Genomic DNA, 25,128 nt, shown 5'->3' on the forward strand with positions numbered 1-25,128 from the left:
CCTCTCTATCTATGTATACATATATGCATATTATATATATATATATATATATATATATATATATATATATATATGCATACATTTCTCGATATACATACGTATACACATGATAGATAGATATATACTCCTTTTTAGTTCCACATATGTATACACACAGTAACGTACTGATGAACATCCATTACTGTACAACCTACTTGTACATTGCACTACAACCTACATTGCTATGTGCACATAGCTACCTTCACATACATATGTATGTAGAGCCTTCAGTGACAGTTGCAGTATGTCCCCGGCCCTATGCACATCTTCATATACATAGATACAGACCAATAACACATATGGAGGGTTCACAGTATGTAGACTATTATATTAGTACTTTACATTACCTGTGTTTGTTGCAGCTGTTTGCGTTGTTATTTATTTTTTTCTTTCTCTCTCTCTCTCTCTCTCTCTCTCTCTCTCTCTCTCTCTCTCTCTCTCTCTCTCTCTCTCTCTCTCTCTCTCTCTCTCTCTCTCTCTCTCTCTCTCTCTCTCTCTCTCTCTCTCTCTCTCTCTCTCTCTCTCTCTCTCTCTCTCTCTCTCTCTCTCTCTCTCTCTCTCTCTCTCTCTCTCTCTCTCTCTCTCTCTCTCTCTCTCTCTCTCTCTCTCTCTCTCTCTCTCTCTCTCTCTCTCTCTCCTCTCTCTCTCTCTCTCTCTCTCTCCCCAGAGGGTGCAATGAAAGTATTGCATGTGTGGACTGGGACTACAGGATGCTTTTGTAGGTATCTGCACATGTCCATGTGATGGCCTCTGCACCAATTGTTAGCCAGCATTTACTAATTGCATGCAGCCTGTTGTGTAGTGATTGCAGTTCTGACTGTGATTTCAGGACAATGCTATAAAAAGGTCTGTAAGGTAGGCGTAGCCCTTTCAGATTACCAGGGTGATGACCATGCTGGTTTGCTGTGGACACTGTTCTTTGAGTGTAAGGGTTGGTACGTCTCTCATATTCCAGGCTGTGTTGTAGACACTGCAATGCATGTTGTATTATAAGCTGAGTATTCCTTCCTCCAGTTTCCTCTTCTCCGTGTGTATGTAAACTGACACCTACGACTAGTAATACTGTGTATATGGGTGTGTGTGCTTTCCTGTGGGAATTGTGGTGTAACTGGTATATAGCAGTGGCTCTTGCAATCTGTTGCTATGGCTTCAATATTTGCCCTTTACATTCGCTCCTTGTATGCCTGCTAGGTGTCTTTCCTGTAATGTGTTGCTATGACTTTCCTATTTTCCATTTACATTCACAGCTTGTAATGCTTGCTATATCTGTTTGGGCACCAATTCCCTATGTGTTTGTTGTGGTAGGGTGTTACTGCATGCAGTGTGGTCTGGCCATGGTGTGGGCCTTGACACTTACAAGGGTATTTGATCATGCTGCTGAGCAGGCCTCAGATACTCTCAGGTGCATCTTTTATCAGCCTCACGGAATGGTACATATCAGTGGGATACTCCAATGAAATATTCTGATATTCTGCAGTTGTGACTGTGGGTTATTTCGAGCATATGTATTACTACACCATTTGTGACGTGCAAGTGGTGCATACTTTCAGTAATTCATAGTTACCATTGCATGTGTAGTAACACCTTTCTGCCTACTGTTAGTACATTTCACAGGGTGTCAGTGGGGCACAGTTGACATTTGTTTTCACATCAGGGACATCCCTGTAACTCAGTCACAGTTGCTATGTCTGGGCTCTTAACTATTCCACTATGGCAGTGTTTATCCTGCTCTGAGTATGTGTGTGGCTTGCCAGATGCTACTGTGACATTATTACCTACTAGCTACCAACTAGCATGGCTGTTTCTCTTCACACAGTACTATTTTACAAATCCACTAGATTTGACAGTAAATATACATGACATGCTTTGTGTACTAGACATGTTATATTCCCTTTACATTAATTCCTACTATTTCATGATATATTTCTTTCAGCACAATGTTCTTGTATAGCAGTCATGGATTAGTGGTAAGTCATGCAGACTAGTGTTTCCAAGGTCCTGGGTTCGGGACTGACAGAGGCATTTTATTTTGCTGCTGTGAAAACTACAGGCCTTGTCATTCAGAGTGACTAAGGCACTTTTAAGCAGTTGTAAGTGGGTTAGCGCTGGTTTGCACGGAGGTCACGCATGCGCACTGCCGCTTAGCTTTGCGCACACACGCTTAGCTAAGCGCACAGAAGCGCACTCTTGTTTACTACTGCTTAAAAGTGCTTACTCTCGCGCACACCCGCACTATTTTCTGTTAAAGAAAAGAAGATGGGGAGATAGGAAAGTGGTGAAAAAGGGGGCACAAAGAGGGTAGGACAGTAGGAAAACAAGCTCAGGTTTTGCAGGAGGGAAGTAGGAAAGGCCCATAGCTGCCCATTTCTTCATCAGCAACAGCTGTGCATATGTTTGTAATTTGGTGTGAAATTTGAAACCTTCCACCCCTGAGAGAGGTGTGAGGACAACAATATTTGTTGTACAGCCAATTGTAATTGCCAGTTTACATGTCCAGCAGACATGCGTGCAAAATGGGCAGCTATGTATGGGGCGTAATTGTTTTGTGGGTACATAGTGCCCTTTTTTTTTTTTTCAGGTGAGAGTGGTATGTCAGGTACAGGAAGTCGGTATAGCTGGGGAGGTAGGTAGGGGAGGTTAACAGACAAGACAAACAAGACGCATACAGGGGTGGTGTATGACACATGTGGGGGGGATACATAATTGACGGGGACGGATGTTTGGATATCTCGAGCCCATGAGCCCACAGATGGCAACAGTGGAACTGAGATCCCCACCCATGGGCAGTTGCCACTGTGCCTTCACTGCCCAGGATGGGGCTGTGCTGGAGGCTGTGTAGGACGGGCAGCAGGCACGCCCGTGAGTTGTGCCACCCATGCCTCAAGCTGGCGTAGGGGCCCAAGCACAGCGTGCCTGATCTCACTATGCATCACAGTCCAGACACTACGGAGGGTGAGTGGATGTCCTCCTCCGGCCACGCTTGCAGAGGGGGGATGAGCCCCATCCCCTGCAGCGCTTCCACCCGCAGGTGGTACAGGGCCACCGGAGGAGGGTCCGGCCTGGGCACTACTGCCAGGTGCACTCACCAGCTGAGGTGGGAGAGGTGGGTCTGCTGGAACCCGCCTTCCCTGTCATCCTATGTTTTGCATTATTTTATGACAGTTTGGGTTAGTAATGTACAATACCATTCACAATTAGTTGTAACAGCATGCATTAGTATTCCCATTAACCAAACACCCATAAATTCAAGCCATTGAACAGCAAGCATAACACATGCATAATTTGAACAACAATGCACAATCCAACAACATGCAGGGTTGATTGATGGCAACAGGCCATCAGGTTTGGATGTTTGAACAGGTCACATGCATCAACGTACATGCAGATATGTATGAACCAACAGGACAAATGTCCAGGGGAGTTAATTGTGAATACACATACCCATTTCATGTGGAATGGATTATTTGTGGTTATAGGGTAGGGTGAAGAAATATTTCATTAACAACTTCAAATACCTATACATATGCTGTACATTTCTACTAGCTGCAGATATATACACACTACAGGTCTGACTACAGTTTCCTATGTGTAAACTTATGGATGTTGGTGATAGGAATGTTACTGCTACATTAATATACATTTCATTTTTATTCATACACATTCATATCTGGCTCTGTTCAGCTACAGCATCCTGCTACATTTGCTTTATATGGCTCTAGACAACTGTAGATGTTTGGTATTTCATACAACCATACTATCTGCATATTGCAAACTTACAGCAACATATCCAAATGGTGGGACACACATTCCAGCTTCAGTACTTTATTCCACACATTTCGCTGTTTGGTTGTGCCTGTCACATTCATTTAATTCTGTACTGACTGCAGTATACTTTATTCAGGAGTTATTACAACTTTATTGGTGGATTCATACCTCTTTCTCACACTCTCACTTGTTTTATTTTTACAATTCAGGATGGTACTTAATTCTAGGCTTTATTGACATGTTTTACTTGGTTAAAACAATCCTTTCCAACAGTCTCCCTTGTGTCGTGTTTCAGACTTTAAACGGGGATATATTTCACACATGTGTTTTACTCAGCTTGTGTAGCTGTAATTTTCAGCCTGATGCAGGTTATGTACTATTATATTACAGGTGGAACATCTTTATTTCAGACTTGTTTCATTTTTATTTTTGGATTACAGGCTGCATCACACTTATGTAATCACACAGTACTAGCAGAATCTCTCTTACACTGTTACTTGCACTTTATATTAATAGGTGACTACACTGCACTCTTTTGCAAGCTGTCATACTTATATTTTTTAACAGTTACAGGGAGAGAATTCCTAACCTGCCTGGTGGCGCAACCGCACAAGCCTATCGGCATAGGCTTGACGATTCGTGGAATGGGCACCTGCAGCTGTAATATAAATGAAGTAATATTGGAATACACATCTCCATAATATCAGCTAGGTTAACTTTCTACATAAATAATTACATGTAATTTACTCAGCAGTGGGGCATTGGGCATTTGCCGGGCCACCTGGATCCAACGGTTCAGTTGGTCCTGCTTCTGTCTCTTCAGGTCCGCATGGTGGTGACAGACCTGTTCACCAGTCCTTCGTATTCCTGTGGCACTGGTGAGATCATGTGCCAACTGGTCCCACGCCTCAACCTTGTATGGTCCCCACAGGACCTGGCCCTGCATGAGTTGGGCCTCATGATCGTGGACGAGGAGCCAAACCATATATTTGGACTCCTCAATGCCCCACCTCTGTGCTCGGAAGCAACTACCCTCTCCTACACCTGCCATCCTGACTCCAAATCGGTTCCACAATCAGTTATGCTGTGTATTCCTGCCTATGGGGCTTATATATGCCGTTTTTCCCGCACTTATCTGTGATTGTCCATTTTGGAAATGTATCAGCTTCACAAAACCTGCTTTGTCATGCTTCTCTTTCCATTCATTCCTATATATATGCTATTACTGCATTTCTAAGGGAAACTGTCATGGCTTAGTGGTTCAGTACTTTGACTATGGTGCATGGTATCCTGAGTTTGAGCCTGGCCATTGCTTTTTATATTTTATGACTGTCTACACAGGCTAGGAGGTGTGTCTGTGTAAAGGCAGTTTTGATACAGCTTGCTCAACGTTGCCCGCTGGTTAGCTTGTTGGTGCGGTGTGCAGCTCCACGCAAACGGGTTACGCTGGTTTACGCGTCATTTGGCTGTCAGCAAGCATATTACGCTCAGCTCAGCTACGGGCACACAGTTTCAGCGTGTTAACATGCTGCTCAACCCCGGGCACTCATTTTACACCTGTTAAACCACTGCTCACCTATGGGCAGATATACTCAGCTTGTTAGAGTGTAGCTCAGCTATAGGCACTTCTGACATTTTTTTTTTATTATCACACATTTCTTCAAAATACATGGCCCATTTCATTACATTTTACATAAAATATAATTTTATATATGTACATATATGTCAGGGAATTGTTTCGTGCTTATTTCACTAAAAATAAAAATTGATGCTGTGGAGGCTCGACCCATGATTGCCTCCTCTTCAGCCGACCTCTCTACCACTACGCTATTGCTTCTTGGCTTACTTTGCATATTTAGATCTTATATGCTTTTCCACTGACTGCTAACTGTGGCTAAGCGGCACGCCAGCATAACGCGCAATCATGGGCAAACATCTTTAAAACTTATAAAAAAAATATAACATATTCATTTTTACATTTTATGTTTATAGTCTGTGGGGGTATGTGTTGTGTTGTGTTTATTGACATTTACGCGGACTCTGTCGTGGGGGTTTACTTTCGGGACTGTTACTCTTCTGGGGGCGTGTCTGTTTGCAGGGCTCACCCTATGGACACGCCCCCTACTTTCTTACACAGACCATGTTAGCCTTGGGTGTGAGTTAGCATGCCCTCATGAATATGCATGGCATGCTGACATCACACCATTTAACTGCAGCCTCCGTGTAAGACTTGTAACTCTTACACGGAGGCTTTGTGAATCCTGCCCCATGTCAATGCTTTATGTACGTTTGACTGGTATCTTAAACAGCAACATCATTTGTATGACAGTAAACATTTATTGTGCAAGTTATATAAAACTGCTTTCTGTGTGCAATGTCATAAATGTCCTGTCACCACATGTAAAATGTTAATTTCAGAGTTACAATATCAGTCAAGTCAGTTATTTACAGAATCTTCTGTACATCTTGCTTGACAAAAGTGGCATAAAACCACTGCACATTACAAAACACATAAGAACAGCAACGAGATTCATGGTGAACTGACAAAAAGATTTAATATACTTCTAAGACACAGTCAGAGTGAGTTCAAAAAGTTCGGATAACATATGCTAACACTTTTTCAAAAGTGCATAAGAACTTTAAAGTCAGCAGAACAGAATGCTGACAAATATAATCTGTTTAGTAAAGAGTTAAAGCAACAGCAGTTAACTGCGCTGATAAAAAATAATTTATGACGTACTATTCTACGTTTAGAAAATGGTTAAGTGTACACAGCAGACTTTCCTTCAGTTAAAGCAAGGCACTTAAATAGTGATTTTAAAACCATTTCAAATAACAAAACAGTTCTAGGGCATAAAAATCAAATGAGAGTAGTTAAACACAGTAAAGACATGACGTCTCAAGACTGACATGCATGTATTTCTTTTCACCTAAAGTGCAGCAAAAGGCACACAACAGCAAATGTAAATCATGTAAATATATCTGTTTTAAGCATGTGTTAGTTAAGTCGGTATCTCTTTTGTTTCTTACAATATTTTGTAATTGTATAATAGCATAAAAATTAGCAAAGGCTCCAGCAAAAACAGTATTCAAAAACATTACTATGCACAGTTAAGCAAGTTAATGTTTATTACTACTGCATTCTAGTATCAAGTTGCAAGTATATTAATGAATGACTGAAGGTACGAGTAAGTGCTGAAGGAGTTATGGGTTAAGCATCTGGAATGCGCAGAAAGAAAAAAAGTAAGTAATGTGAGCTCATATCTTTCCAGGCTTGAATGGGTAGTTAGAAGGAATGTTGAATAAGTTAAATGTTACTGGTACTGAAATTTATAACATCAAGGAAACAAGACTGGTCACCAGGCCAAATGTCTTATGTTTTTCTAAAACATTATTAAGTATTAACATGCAGCATTAAGCAATAGAACAAAATTCTGCAAATAAGAAGCTGAGATCCCTTATAAGATCCTCCAAAGCTAGCTATGAAAACAAAATTGCCACTAAATCCAAGGACAACCACAAAGCATTCTATAGCTATGTCAAGAATCTAGATGGCAACACCCAGATCTGCTCTGAGTTACAGCACAAAGGCGTGGAAATTACAGAACCAACTGATATTGCCAACATCCTGGCAGATAGGTTCAGTACTAACTTTACACCCCTCTCACCCCCTACAGGGCCCATATCTATACAGGAAGAATGCAGAGTCCCTGTAATTGCAACTACGCAGGTAAAAGCTGCACTCTCTAAAGCCAAAAACACAGCATCCATAGGACTGGACAACATCCCAGGCTGCGTTTTACACAAACTTCAGAATGAACTGGCTCCCCACTTAAGCACCATGTTCAATAATATCCTCACATCAGGCTTTGTGCCCACTGAATGGCACACAGTTATCCCACTTCACAAAGGGGGAGCCACCACTGATCTCGGGAACTATCAACCTATTAGCCTGACGAGCCTGGTCTGCAAGGCTATGGAATGTATCATCATGGAACTCATAAACAAAGACATTGGTAACCTCCAAACTCTGGATCCCACCCAGTTCGGATTGGTGAAAGGCAGATCATGCCTGCTGAATCTGATCGACTTCTTTGAGGCAGTCACCAAAGCCGTGGATGAGGGTAAGGTGGTTCACACAGCCTATCTTGGCCTCAACAAGGCTTTCAACACCATCCCCCATTCTGGAATTATAACTAAACTTACTAAACTAGGTATAAATCCCTATGTCACAAGATGGGTTGCCAGCTGGCTCACTGACAAAACCCACACTGTAAAAGTTGCAAACTCCATATCTGACCTTAAAGCAGTGACAATTGGAGTACCACAGGGTTCCATCCTGGGACCTCTCCTGTTTGGTATCTACTTCTCTGAAGTACAGGCTAACACAGAAGGCCTCTGGCTAATGAAGTTCGCAGATGACTGCAAACTAGGAGCCATATTCAAATCCCCAAATGATGTGGACATCCTATAGAAGGGCCTCACTGAGACAGATGCCTGGTGTCAGAGCCATGGCCTCAAGCTCAATGCCAAAAAGTGCAGTGTCATCCCCTTTGGTAAAAACTCTGTACCCATGAACTACCACATAGGCAGCAATCTACTTAACACCGAATGCGTGATAAGAGACCTTGGGACCCAGGTGGACAGTAGTCTCTCCTTTGATAGTCATATTGCCACAGCAGTCAGGAAGTCCTTCTACACGGCACACCTCATCATCAAAGGGTTCTCATCCAGGAAAAAAGAGGTCATTGTTCCCCTCTACTCGTCACTCATTAGACCCATTATAGAGTATAATGCCCCTTTTGGAATGTACCTCACAAGACATCTGCAGCAGCTGGAAAGGCCACAGAAGTACCTCACAAAGAGGATTACTGGCCTCAAACAAATGCCCTACACTGACCACCTCAAAAAAACGCCAGCTTTACTCAGTAGCATATCGCCTACTCCGAGGTGATCTTTGCCTAACATATAAAGCTATGTCAAACCCAGAGCTGTTGGACATGCTACACCTAAAGAAATCCCAATCCCTCCGAGCTGCACACTCTAGGGACCTAAACCTTGTCACCACAATAAACAGGACACGCTGGAGGGATAGATTCCTGTCCCAGAGACTTCCTATACTTTGGAACAAGCTACCCATCTATGTCAAGCAACGTTCTTCATTAGCACTCTTCAAGAAAAATCTTGATGAGTGGATGGGAAATAGGAAATACACCCCGGGGATCACTTCTGTGTCTCTGCTCAACAGTGGCACAGGAAAATAACTTTCTTGGGTGGCGTAAACTATGGAACCTTGCTGTCTAGGCTTGCGTAGGCCCTTGGGTCGATAGCCTAGTACCTACCTATAACCTATGAACCTATAAGTAAATACTACGAATATAGTTAGTATATGGGCTCTGGTATGTAGTTAAAATTAACTATGCAGGTCCCTTTACAAAAAGGGAGGGTACCAATAGCTACTAGTAACAGTAAACATCTTTTCAAAATGGGTAAAAGCAATTCCTATTACAACTTTGACAGTATAGGCAACAGCAAAAGCTTTATAAAAATATTTTCTGTTTTTGAAAATGGCCAAAAAAATAAGCAAATGTGTAAGACCAAAGTGTCACAGTCTAGGTAACAGCCAAAAGGGCAAGCATACATTTAAGTCTCACAGCATAAAGCAAATAAACAATACTGCAATAAAATGATGTATACTACAGGGAGAAGGGCATACTTTCAGTTTTACACTAACTGTGTAAACAGTACTGCAAAAGGGACTCAAATAAAAGTGCAAAGTGGTATTACCAAAAATACATTTTAATTTTTCAAGTAATGTAATCAGCAGGCTTCAGTTTAATGCTAAGTTTGAAAACTGGACTGAGTGTATAGTACAGCCATATATATACAAATGCAAAAAACAATCTGTACAAGCAAGTGTATTCTGCACTGTCTACAGTAAATGGTTTATCTATGTAAATAGAGTAACAAGTCAAAGCTTGACAGTTGTGACGTTTTTTTTTTTCAAAAAACAAGACTGCAATACCTTTGCAATAAAATACTTAAGCATTGTCAATAAATTACTGTATAGGACATCACTGTATAGAGTCATATTCAGATTAATCCAATTATAATAGTAATGGTTGTCATCATTGTGTTGACAGTATAAAACTGTTAACTTGCTGCATTAAAAAAAGATAAAGGTTTTGTTTCCCAACGTGTTTCTAGTTAATAGCAATATAACATGACTAAAAAGTACATACTAATATAGACAGTTTTGGATTTAAAATATAACAGAGGGTATGTATACAGTGATAGATATGTTTAAAAATGTATAAATGCATGTGCACATCTATTTGCTAGTTAGATGCATATACATATTTGTTGCTATAATATATGTAGAAATAATACAGTTAGTTAAATACATGTATTAATGTTTGCTAGCATACATATATCCTGGTACAGCTTGAGACAAGCTGAATGTTCAGTGTTTGGAACATGCTTCAAGGACTATAGATAAAAATGCAGCTGTGAGACAAGGCACGCAGCATTCAACAGAGACATCTGCATTTAATTTGCATCATTCTGAACATCAAAACAGAGGGAATTACAATATTTCATGAATAAAACTTAGAAAAATGCTGCACAAAATAGAATACAAGACAATTTCAGTTGTAAAAAGCATACAACATGTACCTTTGGAAAGATAACATTAACACAAATATAACAGCATAGTTAACTAATTAAGGTTAGCTGATACATAAAAGTAGACAAAGAATCAAAGACTGAAATAAACATTTCAGTAAACAGCTCTATCTCTATTAGATGCTGTACAGTACCTCAAAAATGTAACAGTTCTGACAAGGGAAGACATCATGCAAAAATGTCACAGTGTGTAGACAATAACACAAAAATAACAATAAACTCAACAGGGGGATAAAGGGGGTATGATTTCTACCAATATTCTGTTTATTTGTATAAACAACACAGTAATACAAAAAAAGGACCATGGATTAAAATACTTACCATTTTGGGTAACAGGCCAGTACTTCATACAGATCAAATGGTAAAAATACTATCCACTTGTACTATGACAGGACAACAATACCAAACAAAAAAAACAATATTGCACTTCAATATTACATTTCCAAGTTTTAAAGATACCAAATGCAGATTTAAAAGAGCTTGGTATAAAAACTAGTAAAACAAGATATCTCACAAATTGTACATTTATAACCACAAAGGAAGTAAGTCATTACAAGCATCTTTGATAGACAGATTACAATTTAGTACTAATGTATCTAAATTTGTAAATTGAACAAAATGTTGGGTAAATGGACAATATTGCCTTCAAATTTCAAAATGTTTGTTAAAGTGGCACCACAGTTTGTATGTGTGGTTTCAAATAACCCAGTGTTAATTGTAAAATACAAAAACAGAAGCTGACACTGCCTATAATTGGTGGGACATATTCAGAGGATGGACATCATCTGGAACCAAATTGTTAAATTGGTTAATACATCTGTTGTTAGTAGTTATAGGGGTGATAATAATAATAACAGCTTGGAATTGTTTTCATATGCTGCAGGTTACAGAGAGTTGCAATAACTCAACAAGTTATGATTATAAATATGAGCAAAGTGGTAAATGCTGTAAATGAAACAAATGCAGTCTTTTCTTTAACTAAAGTTTAGTCCGTTCCTCAAAAAATAAAATAAAATAAGGGGAACCTGAAAGAATAATAGTAACTGTTGCTAGCATGATTATTTGTTTGAATAAAAAGCTGCAAGAATGATATGAAATATAAAGGGTTAATTTAGGAATAGTATAAAATGCTGAAAAATAGAAAGTAGTAAGTGTGCTGCCATAGCTTAATTAGATATTGGCATCCATGTAAAAGAGTATGTTATTGAGAAATAAAGTCTGTAAAAATAACTGCACAGATGGCAGCTGGAAGGACATCAATGAAGTAAAGAGATGTAACATCAAGCAAGATAATGTTAGAACATCAAGTTTCAGATAGTGCCGGAACACCACATTTCAGATAATGCAAGACTGAGTTTCCATGGATCATCAAACAACAAAGAACCAAGGACAAGGGAACAAAGGAAAACTGTTATACAAAGAAAGAACTGTTATACATCAGACTTTGAGAAAAAATATCAGACTTTTTAGTATAAATATGAGTGTGTATAAACAAGCTTTGGGAATTTGCCATAGAGAGCTGACAACATCTGTGTTGCATGCGTGTAGATCTGAAAGGAGAATGTAACAGTAAAGTGTATTAACCGAAGTGGTGTCTCTGTGTATTTATTGTACTCAGTACAATACAGTAATAAGACTAGTTCATTACAATAAATAGTTAAATACTGTGGTATGCATGCATGTAAATGCAAGTAACAGCAAGAAACCAACAGAAGACGTCATAAAAATTTTCACAAAGGACATAGCATTAGTTTTTTGCATAAAATTCAAATCCCAATAGGGCACCAGTTCCATGACAGAAGCCCTTAAAAGAAATGTTCCTCTTAAAAGGCCTTACAAGTTTTCAAAGCAGTCAGCAGTGGGAAATGAAATTCCTGCAGAAAATTACATATGCCTGTTAAATGCAGCTTTAGAGTGGAATAAGTAGATCCTTTATCAAAACTGCTCGCTAAAACTGCATGACTGCCAAATTGAAGCTTAGAAAGAATTGAGACCATGACTTATGACTCACAGCAAAACTTATATCAGTTTACTTCTATCTACTTTCCTGGTAGAAGGTTGTTGAGTGGTAAAGATCTGGACCACTGCAGGAGGGTAAGGGCTGCACCTGACCATTAGTGGAAATGGAGAAATCATTCGGTTAATTTGAGCGAAAGGGATGTCTAAAAGAGGCTTCCCAGACAGATGGGATAGAAGATCCTTCAATGATCAGAGGAAAAGAGGTTTATGTAGAAGGTGAGGCCACAGCAAGGGAACCCAAACATGTCTGGGTTGAAAAGGGCTTATAAGAATGACTTCTGCCTGGTTTTCTGCAGGAATTTTGTTACAAAGTGAAATGAGGAAAGGTGTACAATAAATGAGATCCAGAGATCACTGCTGGGCCACAGCATCCCAGGAAATCTGTCCTTGTGGGGGAATGAGGAAGAAAGAGCTGCTACATTTAGTACTGGACAAGGGTGAAAAGAAATAGCAATAAGGCTTTCCACTCTGATGAAAGATGGCATCTGCCATTACTGGACAGAGAGACCACTTGGAAGGCATCAGTAAATATCAGCTAAACTTGTCTGCTGGAGAACGGGCTTGATCAGGAATATGCACTGCTGTCAGAATGCAATGAGTCAACATGACTCATTCACATAACCTCATGATTTATTGACACAGGGTATAGGAACATGTTCCCCCCGTGTCAATAAACCATGAGGTTTACTGACACAGGGTATAGGAACATGTTCCCCCCGTGTCAATAAACCATGAGGTTTATTGACACAGGGTATAGGAACATGTTCCCCCTTGTGTTTATTTGCCAATTCACCACTATGTTGCTGCAGTGGATGGTAATCACACCTTAAGAAGGTGTTCTTGAGGCACCTGCAAAATAAACAGGACCACCCTCATCACCAGAACACTGATGTCCACAGACTTCTCTTGTTCTGACCAAGTACAGTGGACCATCTTCCTTAAAAAAGGTGAGGTGGGCTTAGTGAGGGCATAAATAGGGAACTGTCTACTCCATCAACCTGTCCTGTGTAATGGCAAGTAGCACATGAAGGTGTAGGTAAATTCAACATCCAACTACCTCTACAGTGGGACAGACTTTTCAGTAGATGTACAGGAGTGGACTACAAAATCATTGATTGTACAGAGTCCCTCTGCCTTTAGGATGGCATCCATTCTGGAAACTTCTGCATTTGTGTGGTTTTATGTCAAAATGCTGCTCAAATAACAGCTTTTTAAACCACAGTTTTCTCACACTCCCCTGTTTCTGAGAAAACATCCTCTGCTGTGTGGAAAACTTAAAGCCAGTAGTTATAAACATATTTCCTTCATTGTTCATTTATAGCTTCTCTTCCACTTGGGGCCCAAAGAAGAATGAGCCATTATAAGTGGCATTATTGAAGGACACTTTGAAGTTCACTGCAAATCTACAGTGCCTGAACCAGGAAGGGAACTGAATGCTGATGTGCCAGTTGCAGTGGCTGATCCATCTACTACATTATGCAACAGTTCCATGGAGACAATATTGCTTGTAAGGATAACACCTGGGACTCTTACTTGTGTTGCAAATTCCTATGGTTTTCATGAGGTAACTTCTTCAGTGCCTCTAGCATTCTCTCTCTGCCAGATTATGTTAAAAGCATGTTGCAGGCATCAGGTTGCTGAGGACTCAAAAGCAGAAAGTATCCAATGAATAAGAACATTTACCAGTGCAGTCTATCCGTCTCCTGAAATGCTTATCAAGGATGGATCATATTCAGAAGGCCCTTTCTTGAAGGCAGCAGCCAGTTTAAACATTACACCACCACTCACAGTCCTTGGGAGGCTACAGAATCTTGTCCTGTCTCCAAGGCATAGGTGTTATCATATCTGATTCTTGCTAAGCTCTCTGCATGATCAAAGACACCATGCACTTAACACACCAAAGAAGAAGATAGGGTGGAGGAGTAAGATTACCTCTTCAGAGAAGACTGGGTCAGTGGGCATTAGTCCCCTCTCTACCACATTCATTTTCCACAAAAATTGACAGCACGTCTACTTATAGTTACTGAAAATCTAAGAAACTATATCATACTGTTCTATATTCCAAGGAATTTATGTAAATCTTCTGAATTTTTTTCCATACAAGTATACCATCTATAATGCATCCATAATATGAAATATTACTAGATATTTCATTTGCAAAAACATACTTTTCAATCCAGTACCTCACTACTTCTCTCGGCTTTTCCCGGTTAGGAGTCGCCACAGTGGAACAAGTCTGCAGAACAACTGGCAGTGGAATTTTACAGTGTCGAGTTGCCAGCCTGGTGCCCAACCTTCCACAGAAGGCACACACTCACACCTAGGGCTAATTTAGAGTGTCCATTCCACCTACAGCATGTCTTTGGGATGTGGGAGGAAACTGGAGCACCTGGAGGAAACCCATGCGACCACAGGGAGGACATGCAGACTCCAGACAGAAGGCACCCCAGCTGAGAATCAAACTGGAGAACCTCTTGTTGTGAGGTGGCAATGCCAACCACTACACCACCATGGCGGCCCAATCCAGTAACTCACTACAAAAGATGTAAAACATGGGGACTTTCCTGCTCCCACAGCTACTCCACTTCTTTGCCTAACGTTGCTAATATTAAAAACAAAGATGTTATTACAACCAATTCTACACAAGTAGTTAATATCTTAATTGGTATCGGATCATTTTTGCTCACATTATTGCCAACTATCATGCCTCAAAGGGGCCATCATAAAGGCAGTCATAAGAGTGCCTTGTGCTCTTATCAACATCCTGACAATGAAATCAATCACCAGGAGAGCCACCTACACCCCCTGGGATCTGCCCATGTATGCTTCCCAACATGTATGGACAGGTGACACCATCACCAGCTTGATGAGCTATGCCCACGACCTGCAGGTCCAACCCTTCTGCATTCAGCAGGGTCATATCACTGGATTTGCAGGACAAGCTGGGTGAGAACCACCATCCCTTCCCCCAGGATGGACACAGCCATCCTCCCCATTTATAGGTTCATAGGTTCATAGGTAGGTACTAGGCTATCGGCCCAAGGGCCTACGTAAGTCTAGCTAGCAAGGTTCCATAGCTTACGCCACCCAAGAAAGTTATTTTCCTGTGCCACTGTTGAGCAGAGACACAGAAGTGATCCCCGGGGTATATTTCCTATTTCCCATCCACTCATCAAGATTTTTCTTGAAGAGTGCTAATGAAGAACTTTGCTTGACATAGATGGGTAGCTTGTTCCAGAGTATAGAAAGTCTCTGGGACAGGAATCTATCCCACCAGCATGTCCTGTTTATTGTGGTGACAAGGTTGAGGTCCCTAGAGCGTGTAGCTCAGAGGAATTGGGATTTCTTTAAGTGTAGCATGTCCAACAGCTCTGGGTTTGACATAGCTTTATATGTTAGGCAGAGATCACCTCGGAGTAGGTGATATGCTACGGAGTAAAGCTGGAGTTTTTTGAGGCGAAGGTTCATAGGTGAAGGGCCTTTTTAAGTGTACCCATGCATCACAAATCTCTGACAAGTTCTGATATCCTTGACAAGTGTAAGCAGGGGCTTGGGAGATGAAACATTTACAAGCAGCAGCCTAGGAGATGAACCATTTACAGGTTGCCTCATCAAACGCATGAACCACTAGTCCAACTGAGATCATATGAGTTGTAGTCAGCCCTGGCATGTGTTTTTAATAAGCTATATTGACTACTGCTAGAATATTTGGAAACCACTCAATTCCTGTATAACATGTGATTAAATAATATAAAGACCTACCATCTACTGTAGCTAATATATTATCTTGGTCTAATCTGCATATTCTTTATCTTAGCTATTTTACAAGACTGTTTTCCCACTTCATTAGTCATGAGTTCAAAAAATGCTGCTTGATAGTTTTCAATATAGCCTAGCAAAATGCTGGTCATTAACTACGTCTGGAATTGCTCCTTCTAATAATTTCTTTGTGCTTAATAAGAGGTCCATAGGTATTTATTAGGCTAATGAACACAAAGGCCTTTTTAAGGTTTAGCCATGCATCCCAAATCTCTGACATGTTCCTGGTACCACTGAAAAGTATAAGCAGGGGCTTGAGAGATGAAACATTTACAAGTAGGGGCAGGGAGATGAACTATTTACATTCTGCCTGTGTCCATTAGAAGCATAAGGTGCCAAACCAGGGATGAATTTCCTGTTCCCATCCAATTGTCCAAGTTACACTTGAATTGGATTAGGGAGAAACTCTGCTTCACATGGATGGGAAGCCTGTTCCAGAGACAGGGTAGTCTCTGGGATACATAAATGTTTCTTCAGCATGTTCTATTTATATCACAGGAAAGGTTTAAGTCTTTAGAATGGGTAATTCTGGTGCTGTTTGTTTTGTGGATATGCAAGGTCCAGCAGAGTGGGTTCTGGCAATGCCTTGTATGTCAGGCATAGATCTCCCCTCAACAGCATGTAGGAAACAGAATACAGGGATAGGGCCATGAGGCGGTCTACATAGGACGTGTTACTTACGCCCTATATTGTTTTAGTGAGGAACCTCTGTGGACGTTCCAGTTGTTGGATATGCCTGGTTAGGTACATACCAAAGGGGGCACTGTACTCAATGATATATCTGATGAATGCCGATTATAATGGAACAATGACTTCCTTGGATCTAGATGCCATGCCTTATAAGTTGCGCAACACAGAATGATTTCCTCACTACTGTAGACACGTGATGGTAAAAGGCTAGATTACTGTCTGTGTGTGTCCCCAAGCCCCTGACTACTGGGTTAACTCTTAGGGGTGTGCTATCAATGTGACAGTTACCAGGGGTGGATGACTTCCTGAAGGATACTGTGATGAAAGGAGATACTGCCAGCCCAGCTAGCTGAAATTTTGTAAATAATTATATGCCATTTGTGAATATCAATATGCTTTATATAGAAGTGTGATGAAAGGAAATAATGTCAGAACAGCTATCTGGAATTGTGTAAATAATTATATGTCATTTGTGAATATCAGTATGAGTCATATAAGATACTTATGTTACAAATGTATTACAACTCTATGTCAGGTATATATAAAACTGTTGGTACAGAAGTGTGAGCTGAAAAGGTTTTTGCAAAGTGTTTAAAATGTAACCACAGCATGCCCTACTGGAATAGAACAGAAATATACTTGCAATATTGTAACTGCTTAGATGTATATATTTTAACAGTGGAAACTGGAATACAGAAGATTAACTTAAAAAAAATAGCTGAAATTAAATTATTTTATGGCCAGGCCATAAAAAAGATATCTTTCAGTTTCAGTGCAGCAAGAGACACAATGTCTAAAACTAGGGAGCTTTCTGTATTGTCTTGGAGGTGTTTTATTGCTTTATGACTTCCACCATTTGCCAAAGCTCTGAGGACTATGTACTTTCACAGCTAGATGCTAAATACTTATAGCTTCCAGCAGTGGGGGGTTTCACCTGGGATAGAGTCAGAGGACAAGAAATAAGGTCATTCTGCAAGCTATCCACCAGTAATATTTGCAATATTAATTTAAGAAGTCTCTGAGAGAGACAGAGCATTCTGTATTCTGCCTTTGACCTGACAACAACTAGAGAAGATCCATTCATCACATCTGCCTTGCTCTGAAGTAAGTTAACTGGGGACTAGTAATTCTTTTAGATATAGTCAGGAATATAGCAAAGCTTAGTATGATATTTTTCTTTATTTATTTGAGGCTGTCCTGTAATGTTTTAAATATTTCCTGTGACTTTGAAGTCTGATGTCACTATAAATATATTTATGTAGCATTGTCTTGTTCTTTTATTAATTAGTAAATATATTTAAACATTTCATTGTGGCTGATCTGTCTAGAGATTTTTAAGTTTGGAGAGTACTTGCATATTTATTTGATGACACTGTATTACACAGTAAGATTGGACACCCTTTGTTAAATAGCTGATAATGTGTGTGTGTGTGTGTGTGTGTGTGTGTGTGTGTGTGTGTGTGTGTGTGTGTAAATCAAACCTCATAGAATGTATGTGTCAGCTACTTGGGCAGAGACACGAACCACTGGTTGGACAGAGAGGATGCTGGAGGTCTTGGCTTGGCCACATAGCTAAGATCTCAACTCTACAGCTGTGCCAGTGGGGAGTCTTACTTGAGGATCTGCAGAAAGAGGGAGAAACCAGCCCCGACTGACTGTGGTCTCTGTGTACTCTTAAGGGAAATTGTACTTGAAGCTGAGAGCTATACCTGGAAACACTGTGTGTGTAACATCTCATCCTTCCGATGTACGTCCCCCACTGCTGCTACTGGTGAGGATTGAGGCTTCCTGATTATTGGTTTCCAGTGATGGGGCATCACAGATACTATTATGCATTTCTTGGCATTTAGTTTTAGACCATGGCTCTTACACCAGTTTTTTTGTCTGTGTAAGCCTTTCCTGGAGAACATTTGTGTCTGTGTGGGATTCAATGACAGCTCCTAATTTGCAATCATCTGTAAATTTAGTCAGCCAGAGGTCACTGACTTTGGCATTGACTTCAGAGAAGTAAATGCCAAAAAGCAGCAGTCCCAGGACCGATCCCTGAGGGACTCTGTTTGTGACTGGTCTCTTCATAGAAGTGGCCTCCCCAATTCTAACTTTCTGGGTCCTGTCTGTGAGCCAGTTGGCTATCCACCAAGTGACATAAGGGATTGTACCTAACCTCATGAGGTTGTCAACAATGCCCGAGTGAGGTATTGTGTCAAATGCCTTGGCCAGGTCAAGGTAGGCAGTGTGAACCATTTTGCCCTGATCCATTGCTTAGGTGACTTTCTCAAAGAAGTCCACCAGGTTGTCTAGCCATGATCTGCCCTTGGCAAAACCATCTTGGGTTGCTTCCAGTCCTAATAGCCTGATCATTTCCACAGTAATTCTTTCCATGGCTTTACATATATGACTACTGAGACTTATGGGTCTGTAGTTTCCAGGGTCTGTAAATGGCTCACCATGTGCAGAGGGATGACTGTTGCTGTTCTCCATTCTTGAGGCATGAAGGCTGTTTGGAGGCTACAGTTAAACAGTGATTCTAGACGGCCTGACATGTCATGTTTCATGCTATTTAGAAGGCTTCCTGGGATACTGTCTGGGCTCATTGATGCAGTGCTCTTGGCCTTAGAGAGAGCATTACGGACCTGTTCCCTAGTAATAGCAGGAGGAGTTATATTTGATGGTATTTCCTGAGGGAAGGTTGAGGGGAAGAGAGGGGGTATAGTTGGGGCTGAATTTATCTTCTGGCTCATTACAGGTGGCTCCATTTACAATGAGCTCTGAGCACAATTGTGTATTGCCTTTTGAGGTTGCGGACATAGCTAAAAAATGCCTTGTGGTTGTCCTTGGCCTGGGAGGCCAAATCTACCTCATATTTGGCTTTGATAGACTGTATTTGTTCTCTGAGTTGTTTGTTCAGTTTGATGAGAGTGTTTGTATCCTGCTGTGTGCTGCACTTCCTAATTTTTGCCATGATTTTCTTCCTTCTGTTACACAGCCTATTGATTTTGTGATTACACCAGGGTGGCTTGTTTTTTGAGTTAGTTGTGTAAATCTTCCTGCTGGGTACAGTTGCCTCTATGCAGCTATTAGCATGCTTCTATGGGGTTTCTGTGAGCAGTTCTGCATAGAGAGCAGTGTTCTCAGGGTTTATGGGGCTTGAAATTTTGCTAGTTTATCACTTATTAGCAAGAAGTTAGTCCTAGAGTAGTTCCTGGATATTCCAGGGTTAGCTGGGGTTCCAGGTTTTATTTTTACTTCATAGTAGACCATTTGGTGTCTGACCTTACCAGAAAAGACATTACACTAGCAGGTATGCAGTACTCTATTAGTGAGGTCCAGATCCTGTATGGTTGCCCCCCTGGTTGGTGTATTGACAATCTGGTCCAGGGAGTTTGTGTTGACAAAATCCAGGCATATAGTGTCGTATAGGATTCCCAGTTCATAGTGAGGTAATTAAAGAAGTCCATGAATATAGTATTGGGTTGGATGGTGAGTGTTTCCAATAAGTTTAAATACATGGTATGGGTTTCCTAGCTCATAGAGGGGGACCTATAGCTTGCAAGGAAGTGGTATTGGATTTTGCCTATGGTGATTTGAACATGGAGAAGCTGAAGTGTATTGTCCTGATTGACCAGCCTTGAGGTATATTTATTTTTGATATAAATTGAGATACCTCCATCTTTAGTCCCTGTCTGTGCAGTAGCTGTTCTAAAGGTGTGGAAGGCATTATAACTTTACACTGTCGGTGTTCTGTCTGTGGCTTTAAACCATGTCTCAGTGACCGCACAGATGTCAGCATTCTCTAGGGTGAGCAAAGCTTCAGGGAAATGGAGTTTTTTGTTTAGACTCCTAGCATCGAGTAGTAATACCTTTAGATTTTCTTGCTTTTGTTTGCTGTTTCGGAAGTACTTTCAGTTTGGCATTGCCTAAAAAAGGCACTATGGGGGAAGACAATGTTTTAGCTAATATTTGAAAGCCTAGAGATGAGAGGTGCAGACCATCCCAGGCAAAGCAGCATGGTCTGTTGACCATTACTTTCCATGCCGATAAACATTGAAATGCCTTAGAATGACACCAGAAACTAAGCCAATTATTAAAATCAATCATATTTTGTTCATATTGTAGCATCATCTTTGGGGAAGGTAAAATGCGGCTCAATGCTAGGCTCATACCAGCCTCGGACAAATATCCTGAGAGGTCCATGATGTCTCTCTTCATATAATCTAGGGAAGTAAGTCTCAGGTCATTTACACCGACATGGATCACGATGGAGTCATACTGGTACTTGTGGTCCAATGATCTGAGTGCGTGCTTAATGTGGCGGATCCTAGCCCCTAATACGCAACTGACCATGACTTTCTCCTTACTCAGCCTGGTGAAAGGGCCATCAGCATGTCTCACAATGGAGTCCTCAATGACCAGAATGTTGGATTGTGTGGTGGCTTGCTTTATGGGCTCTGAAGTGGAACCTCCATGAGATGTGGCTGTATGTGTTGATGTGGAGGTTGTTTTGAAAGAGTGCACTTGTAGCTGCTGAGGGTATTTGTTATGTGTAGTTCGTCTAGGAGGTCTTTGGAGTTTAGGAAGGTTACATTTAAGTGCCTCAGCATATGCGGGTCTATGTGTCTGCTTTGAATTATGTGTGATGGGTGCAGCATGTGTATCACTGGCAACCTTATTGACATTAGGAGTGTTTTTATTGAGAGCTTTACCTCCAGTGACATTGTGTAAATACATCTCTCACATACCATATCAGTCTGTTTGAGAATTAACCAGTTGTCAGTAAACATGAGGCAACTTCTACATTGCCTCTGGAAGCCTATCTCTACCAAACTGTTAATGGAGATAGTGGGAAAGTACATATCCGTGGCAACAGACCCTTTTTATTGATTAGACAGTTGGAGTGAGAATATAAAACAATCTAAGGAATATCCGATTTGCAACTCTATTGGCAGTGCTTGTCACTACAAACTAGTTGTCCTGTGTGCAATTAGGTATTGGTGAAATTTCAAGAGTGCTTTTACAGGAAAAAATGTCACTCAAGGTGTCTGTGTCTATACAGGGCACTGGCAAACACTTCAAGGAAAACTAATAAGTAGACTCTGATGAATTATGGAAAAATCAAGCAATACTTACTGAAAAGAAAGAATTAGCTTGTCAAGAATGATAAAAAGAGGGAAGTCACATAAATGGCCAATGTCTGGCTACTACCAGTGCTGGTTTCAACACAGCTTCACTGCTGGGATACAATGCTCCTTTGCTTCTTCTCTCACCAGAAGCAAAACATCAGCACCATTCCCAAGATGAGAAGTAGGCCACAGCCTGTTTGGTGATCCACAGTCTTGTCACAGATGATGCACGGGTCTGTAGGCTTGTTGTACCCTTTTCCTGGTAGATGTCTTGAATAGCAACCAAACCAATCAGGAACATCAAGTACAGACATTTACTGCCCAACCAGAAACAGTCAGCAATCAATGCACTCTGATCCTTCTTTCAAAAAATCTATAGGCACAAATCCCAAGCTGGCATCTATGAAGCAATTATTAGGCTTTCTGCTGATCAGTAGTCTACTAGTCTACAGGAAATAAGGTACTCATTGAAGGCTATTATGCCGAGGCGCTAAGTTGTAATAAATTTCATTTATGAACTGGTGTTGTTTTTCAGGCTGCCGCCTTTTCTTCTTCGTTGTTTTTGTGTACAGGAAATAATGTCCCTGCGCTCCTTCTCTCACCAGAAGCAAAACAGACACACTAGTCCCAAGAGGACTACTGAGAAGCAGAATGTGGACTCTCCAATAATTGGTGGTCCTGGAGTAGATGCTGCAGATTTTAAAAGTAAGATGGAAAAATGAGTTAATATCCTAAGAGCTGCAGTTTTCACTAAGCAGTGAGATATGAAGGGGGGTAGCTGAGCTTTAGCTATCTAAGTGGAGAGCTGGTAATTTTAAATAAGCAATATAGACTGGGAGGGGGTGGGCACATACAGTGGGATGGCCAATAAATTTAAACAGATGAAGGGGAGTGATTTCATAAAATGATAATCTTGCGCTTACTCAATACAGCCAATGAAAGGGAGAGGGAAAGAGATATGTGGTCAAATTAACATATGAGGCAGGCAACTAGAAAGACAGTTGAGTTTAAAAACATAAAGCCAGGGTGGAAGGGTGGCAAAAATTAATTTCTGTGTTAGTCACAAGAGACACAGCTGTGTTATCTTTCCTAGTTTAAATATGCAAATAAAAGCAGATTGTAAGTAAAACACAGTGTAAAGAAAACAAACCACAATACACAAAATAGAAGAAGGCGGTAAAGTAATACAAAATATAAGAAAGCAAAAACAGACTAACCTTTCCCTTACAACAAGTTGTGATGGGGTCTTTAGACAAAGAAATGGAATAGCAATGGGAGCCGACATGGCCTCAGGTTTTGTAAATCTGCTAATGCAGCACTGGTAAGAAAAGTATATTTCTGTAAATGAAATTACCAATATTTTATATTATGGACTCTTTAAAGCTTATATACTTTTATGGTAAGGAAGATCAGAGCATTTACATAAATTCAACCAACTGTGGAACAGTATGACAAATTTTCTTTGATTTTCAGTAACATAAAGTATACATGCAGAGAAACATTTAGATTTATGTATATGCAACAATGCGGGTACAAATAAGTTACTTTACCCATGACTGTTCTGTGAAAGCTAACATCAACCACATCATTACATTTGCAGATGACACCACTGTGGTGGGACTCGTAAGTGGTGATGACGAGAGTGGGTATAGAATGAGGTCAACTCCCTAACTGAATGGTGCAATAACAACAATTTGGACATGAACATCAATAAAACAAAAGAAATCATTATTGACTTCAGAAAAAGCACTTCCATGTACCTGCCCCTCAAGATCAATGGTGAAGAAGTGGAGAGAGTCCAAACTACAAATCTCCAGGGGGTACATATTTCAGAGGATCTTTCTTGGAGTACAAACACAGGCCAACTAATTAAAAAAGCCCACCAGTGACTACACTTCCCAAGAAGACATAGAAAAGAAAAGATCTCTATGAATGCTCTAAATACCTTCTACAGAGGAGCCACTGAGAGCATTATCACCACCAACTGCACTTTATGGTTCGGTAACAGCACAATGGCTGAAAGGAAGAAGCTGCAAAGAATAATAAGAACAGCAGAAAAGATCGTGGGCACTAGTCTTCCTACCTTACAGGAGCTCTTTGCAATGAGATGTAAAAAGAGGTCCCGAAAAATACTGAGGGCTCTTCTCATCCAGCGTATGCTTGATTCACTAAACTTGCTTCTGGTAGAAGGTTACAGAGTATCTGCTGCAGGACCTCCAGATTCATCAACAGTTTTTATCCAAACTGCAATAAGACTCATTAATGTAGATGCAAATCTGGATGTATCAAATCTACAACAGACTGTTATGCTCGCATTATTTTTCCTTTTATTTCATACAGTGATTTTATTTATTTATTGCATACTAAAATTAATATATTTTCATTCAAGTGCAATTCTAGTCACTTCATTAAGCCTTATGTGCAATATTACCCAATCTCACCCTGTGAATAGTGCACTTTTCATGTGTTAATCATCTAGTAGTCAGTGTGTCCAGTGTATATAGTGTACAAGCATGTGCATTAGCTACCTGGACATTTACTTTTGTACTATAGTTACTGTTTATTCTTTAATACTTATCATGTCTTGTCTTTTTGTGTTTGCTTTTTCCTGTAAAAGAGCTGACATTTGAAATTTCATTTAGATAGCACTCGTCTTTCCTAAATGACAATAAAGTTTCTTTAAATCCTTGACTCTGAAGTTACAGGCAAAAAATAATCAGAGATTAGTAGCAATTTACATTATAGCAGTATGCATCAAAAATATTCGAAAGCTAGTACTGTAAAAGGACAAGCAGAGCAGGTGTCTAAAATGCAAAGACAGAGTACAAGTGACAGGAAATAAAATAATTAAAAAAAAAAGATTCTTAATGAAGCCCATTGAATCAGTTCAATAAACAATTACTGAAGGTAAAATAAGGTGTAATGAGAGGGAAAATCCACTAGATGGCAATGTTGTACAAGGTAAAATTAGTAAAACCTGGTGATTCTTTTG

The sequence above is a fragment of the Protopterus annectens genome, chromosome 10.part0 (genome assembly GCF_019279795.1).
Source record: "Protopterus annectens isolate FY-2018-M chromosome 10.part0, PAN1.0, whole genome shotgun sequence".
NCBI lineage: Eukaryota > Metazoa > Chordata > Ceratodontiformes > Protopteridae > Protopterus > Protopterus annectens.